Below are 5,902 nucleotides of genomic sequence, written 5' to 3'. Positions count from 1 at the left end.
AGTGCGGTTAGCTGCATTCGGTGTGGAGGACCACATCGAATTGCAGCGCACGGCTGCAGGGGAGCTAACCTTCCCCCCCGCCGCTAAGCATGTCTGTGGGGAGCCACCTCCAGGTCCTGCAGGTTAACACCAACAGGAGTCGGAGTGCGCAGGACCTGGCTCTCCACACAATGCGGACGGAGCGGGTGGACGTTATGGTGGTGTGCGAGCTGAGTTCGGTTCCGGACGGGAACGCAAACTGGGTGGTGGACCGCGACAGGCTGGTGGCCATTGTCGCGAGCGGATACTCCCACCCGGTTCAGCGGATCTGGAGCTCGAGTTTTCCCGGCATCGTGGCGGCGGACGTGGCAGGCGTCACGATCATAGCGTGTTACGCGTCGCCAAGCATCGGGGTTCCCCAGTTTGTCGAGATGCTGCAACGCATTGAGGTGCTCGCCTCAGGACGCCCCCGAGTGTTGCTTGCCGGCGACTTCAACGCCTGGCATAGCGCCTGGGGCAGCAGCAGGACCAACGCGAAGGGCGAGGAACTGCTACAGCTGGCGGAGGGTCTCGGGCTCGACGTCCTGAACCTGGGGAGGGAAGCCACCTTCCTCGGGAACGGCGTCGCTCGCCCGAGCATTGTGGACGTCGCCTTCGCCAGTACTTCCATCAGCAGGCAGGACCTCGTCGGGGACCCCGACAGGCAATGGAGGATGCTGGGAACTTACTCATTCAGCGACCACCGGTACATCCGCTTCGAGGTGGGGGAAAGGCCGGCGGCAACGAGCCGCAACTCTACGGGAGCAGAAGCAGCACCAGCAGTGAGAGCAGCGGGCAGACGCTGGCGGGCAAAGGAGTTTAGCCGGGAGCTGTTCGACATCGCGTTGCGGGCAGCCAACTTCGTGGAGGAGGCCACGGACCCTGAGGGCCTGACCCGAACCCTGAGCCGGGCGTGCAGCGAGATCATGGCGGAGGTTTCCCCGTCAGTCGGCCACACAGGACGTCCGGCGTACTGGTGGACACCAGAAATCGGCCGGCTACGGGAGAACTGCCGCCTGGCTTGGGAACGGTACAGCAGGGTACCGACTAGCGACACGGCAGCCCGCAGAACAGCTTCTGCACGGCACCAGGAGGCCCGCCAGCTGCTGACAGCTGAGATCCGGGCTAGCAAGCGGGACCGTTACAATGAGTTTCTGCAACACCTGGAGGATGATGAGACGGGTAGGTGGCAGGGGGAGCTCCTGCGACGGCTCGGAGGGAGCCGCGTCGCACAAGAACGCGATCCGGCCGTTCTGCAGCGCATTGTGGACGCGCTGTGCCCGAACCACCCCCCTGTTGCCTGGCCTACCATCGAATCGGACGGCGTCGACATCAGGCCAGTGACGGAGCAGGAGTTGCTCGACATCGCAGCTGGCCTGAACCCTCGGAAGGCGCCCGGTCTGGATGGACTGCCGAACGCTGCCCTTTCGGCTGCCATCCGGGCGCATCCGACGACGTTCGCGAGGCTCCTCCAGGAGCAGATGGATGCTGGCCGCTTCCCGCGGCAATGGAGGAAGGCGAAGCTGGTGCTGCTTCCCAAACCGGGAAAACCCCCGGGCGAGCCGTCATCGGTGAGACCGGTGATGTTGCTGGACACGCCCGGCAAGGTGTACGAGCGAGTACTGCTGAACCGCCTGAACGACCACATCGAGATGCCGACGGAGCCGCTCCTCTCCGAATACCAGTTCGGCTTTCGGCGTGGTCGGTCGACACTTCAGGCGGTTGGGCTGGTGATGGAGGCTGCCAGATCTGCGATGAGTTTCGGGCGAACGAATAGACGCGACAAGCGCTGCCTGCTTGTCGTTGCTCTGGACGTCCGTAACGCCTTCAATTCCGCAGACTGGCAGGCCATAGCACTGGCGCTGCAGACCAAAGGAGTGCCCTCAGGACTGCGCAGCATCCTGCAGGAGTACTTCTCCGACCGTGAGCTGACGTATGATACCAGCTCCGGTCCGGTAACACGCCGAGTAACGGCAGGTGTTCCGCAGGGGTCCATTCTGGGCCCCACCCTGTGGAATATCCTGTACGACGGCGTGTTCGGAGTGCAGCTGCCGGAAGGTGCATCCGTCATCGGCTTTGCGGACGACCTGGCAGTACTCGCCAAGGGGTGTACACCGGAGGAGGCGGCAGGTGTAGCAGAGGAAGCTGTGGCAGCGATTTCCGCCTGGATGGAGCAACATCGGTTGCAGCTGGCCCCGGAAAAGACGGAGATCGTCCTCATCTCCAGTCTGCGTCGGGGCCATCCAGCGGTGCCCGTAGTGATCAACGGCGTCGAGGTCCGCTCGAAGCCGGCGATACGCTACCTCGGGGTCATGCTTCACGACCACCTCTCGTGGAAGCCACACGTCGAGAAGGCCACCGCAAAGGCACTCCGTGTGGTGAAGCTGGCCACCGGCGTGATGTCCAACCACGCCGGACCGAGGATGGCTAAACGTCGGCTGCTGGCAGCAGTGGCGGACTCGGTTGTGCGATACGCGGCACCCATCTGGGCGGAGGCGGTGAAGTTCCAGTGGTGCAGGCGGAAACTGGAGCAGCTGCAGCGACCTTTGGCGAAAGGTGTCGCCAGGACCTTCCGTACCGTCGGCTACGACACGGCGGTAGTGCTGGCTGGACTGGTCCCGCTACACCTGCAGGTGGACGAGATCGCGCGGTGCTATACCAGGCACCAACGGGCGTTGCAGAGGCGGGTGCTGATAGACAAGGAGGTCATCAAGCGGCTGGAGCACTCGGCGACCATCAGGCAGTGGCAGACATCGTGGGACCAGGATGCCGCTCATCCGACCGCGAGCAGGTTCCTACGATGGGCTCACCGCGTGCTGCCGGATATTGCCGGCTGGGTAGGTAGGAAGCACGGCGAGGTTGATTTCTTCCTTAGCCAGGTACTCTCCGGACATGGCTTCTTCCGGGAGTACCTACATGCTATGGGTTTCACCTCTGCCCCGACCTGCCCCTTCTGCGCCGACAACACCGTGGAGTCGGCAGAGCACGTGGTGTTCCACTGTCCGAGGTTCGCCGACATAAGAGTGCAGTTCCTGACGGACGCGGACGGCGTCGTCATTTCCCCCGATGAGCTGGAGCGTTTTCTGCTGTCGAGCCCGGAGGCTTGGCAGCGAACGGCCACGGCAGCACGGCGGATCTGCAGCTTCCTACAACAAAGGTGGCTGGAGCAGCAGGTTGCCGAAAACGCGGCCATCGCTGGCGGGATCGTTTCCGCCAATGAGCTGGCGGAACGCGTTCGGCAACAGGTCCGCCGTGAAGCCAGAAACGCTGGCCAACGGCGAAGACGCCGGCAACGGCAGACATCCGCCATCGGGGAGATGGACATGGACCAACAACAGCACCCGTCCAATCAGCAGCAGGAGAGTCAACGCCCAGTTCGGCCCGAACGGGTTCCGCCATCGGCCGAAGTGTTACTTCGTCGTCGGCTAAGGCGGAACCAACGGCAGCGGGAATACCGTGCCCAATTACGCGCGGGTACATTGCCGCCATTGCGTTCGGGCCGAACTCGCCGAAGTAGAGCACCGCCGACGGAGGAGGAGCTAGCCCGACGACGGGCCAACAGGCGCGCGCGAGAACGCCAACGCCGCCACGAGCGACAGGATCGCCATCGCGGCTTAATGTCGGCCGACGTAGAAGCCGCCATCGCGACCACCAACACGTCTACGCGTTGAGTGGGAGCGGTTACGGCCGAAACGATCGGCCAGTCAGCGAGCGTGCGAAAACACGACCGGGCGAGACCGGCATTTTGCCGTCTCCGCTTTGTGCGGTCGTTCGTTCTAGCACAGTCGGGCGAGAGAGAGCGCGCGTGCGCTCGGTTCGGGTACGTTCGGCATTTTGCGTCGTCCGCTTTGTGCGGATGTTCGTACCCGACCAGCAGTGGGAGAGAGAGCGTGCGCGTGCACGGTGAGAGTTAGGTCCGTCTTGTTCGTTTACGTTTTGTGCGGATGTTTGTTCTGTCCCACCGTAAGCGTCAAAGTGTTAGCGTGATTATGTGTGTGCATGTGTGTGTGCGTACATACTCATCGTTAGTATTAGGAAAAATGGAGACTCGACGAACCGCGGGCACGCCCGCTTCGTTAATGTTAGGTGTGTAAACGTAAGTCCTTCATTTTTAATGTTGCGTTTACGAATAGCTAGGCGGGGCGCGTGCCCTTACTAAATGTAGTCAGGGACGCCATTGCAGCCGGTGGCTACGCCTCCGTCGGGAAGGCCGCCGGCAATGGAGAGGTTTATTCGTTTTATAATTGTTCATGCGTGTTTCTGTATCGTTTATTGTTTATAAATAAGTAACGCGGCAAAACATTTATAAATTTAAATGAATAAACGAATGCAATTTAAAAAAAAAAAAAGAAGTGGAGCTTGCGGCTTAATTTGACTCAACACGGGAAAACTTACCAGGTCCGAACTTATCGAGGTAAGACAGATTAAGAGCTCTTTCTCAAATTTAAGGGTAGTGGTGCATGGCCGTTCTTAGTTCGTGGAATGATTTGTCTGGTTAATTCCGATAACGAACGCGACTCAAACAAGCTAACTAGAACGCTGTCAGCAGTGTGCCTCCGGGCGCACCTGACGTTACGGGGCGGCGGCGCCTTCGCGGGCGGTCGTCGCACTAGTTTGCCCTGCTTAGCGGGACAACTTGTGTTTAGCAAGGTGAGAGTGAGCGATAACAGGTCCGTGATGCCCTTAGATGTTCTGGGCTGCACGCGTGCTACAATGTGGGCAGCAGCGTGTTCTCGCCAATAGGCGCCCCCATTCCGAGAGGAACGGGAAATCACCCAAATGCTCATTTAGTTGGGATTGGGGACTGCAACGGTCCCCATGAACCTGGAATTTCTAGTAAGTGCTAGTCATTAGCTAGCGCTGATTACGTCCCTGCCCTTTGTACACACCGCCCGTCGCTACTACCGATGGATTATTTAGTGAGGTCTCTGGAGGCATACCTTCCGCGGTTCCTTCGTGAGCTGCAGTTGGCACGGCCGAAGTTGACCGAACTTGATGATTTAGAGGAAGTAAAAGTCGTAACAAGGTTTCCGTAGGTGAACCTGCGGAAGGATCATTACCGATCAAACAAGTCCGGGAGTGAGGTTGCCAAACGCATCGTCGGCATCACATGCTGACGCGCACGCTACAACCACAAGATGGTGTAGCACACTTGGTAGAGTTGAGCGAAAGCAACTCTTTCAAAGGGATACACATACCACTGACTCGGCGCAGGTCAGTAAAGACGCACACTTTGGCAGTACCGGGTACCTTATACACTGACTGATTGTCGTGTCACAAAGGGGTGATCGACAGTCGCACTTTGGCGTGCTCGGCTCCGCAACCGTCGGGGCCGTGGGCGCCTGCAGTGTGGTACTAGGGAACCAGAGTTGTGTGTTGGTTTGTGTATAATGGACATATCATTACCCATCAAACAAGTCCGAGAGTGAGGTTGCCAAACGCATCGTCGGCACAATATGCTGACGCGCACGCTACAACCACAAGATGGTGTAGCACACTTGGTAGAGTTGAGCGAAAGCAACTCTTTCAAAGGGATACACATACCACTGCCTCGGCGAAGGTCAGTAAAGATGCACACTTTGGTAGTACCGGGTACCTTATACACTGACTGATTGTCGTGTCACAAAGGGGTGATCGACAGTCGCACTTTGGCGTGCTCGGCTCCGCAACCGTCGGGGCCGTGGGCGCCTGCAGTGTGGTACTAGGGAAGCAGAGTTGTGTGTTGGTATGTGTATAATGGATGGATGGACTTCGGTTCCATTCATCAACTAGTTCGGTGTGTACGTTAAACCCTAGGCAGGGGATCACTCGGCTCATGGATCGATGAAGACCGCAGCTAAATGCGCGTCAGAATGTGAACTGCAGGACACATGAACATCGACAC

General features: G+C 59.1%; 1 non-coding gene across 1 annotated transcript in view; it reads left to right on the top strand.

Annotated features, from left to right (window-relative positions):
• The first annotated feature begins 5,806 nt into the window (after window positions 1–5,806).
• LOC118515955 overlaps window positions 5,807–5,902 on the top strand; it is a 158-nt gene continuing 62 nt past the window's right edge. Inside the window, exon 1 of the ribosomal RNA XR_004907548.1 lies at window positions 5,807–5,902. This exon is cut by the window's right edge and continues 62 nt beyond it. This is a non-coding gene — a ribosomal RNA (5.8S ribosomal RNA).

This window comes from Anopheles stephensi, unplaced genomic scaffold (genome assembly GCF_013141755.1).
Source record: "Anopheles stephensi strain Indian unplaced genomic scaffold, UCI_ANSTEP_V1.0 ucontig209, whole genome shotgun sequence".
NCBI classification, from domain to species: domain Eukaryota; kingdom Metazoa; phylum Arthropoda; class Insecta; order Diptera; family Culicidae; genus Anopheles; species Anopheles stephensi.
The sequence above is the reverse complement of the archived record's forward strand: the minus strand, read 5'-3'. Positions and strand labels throughout refer to the sequence as shown.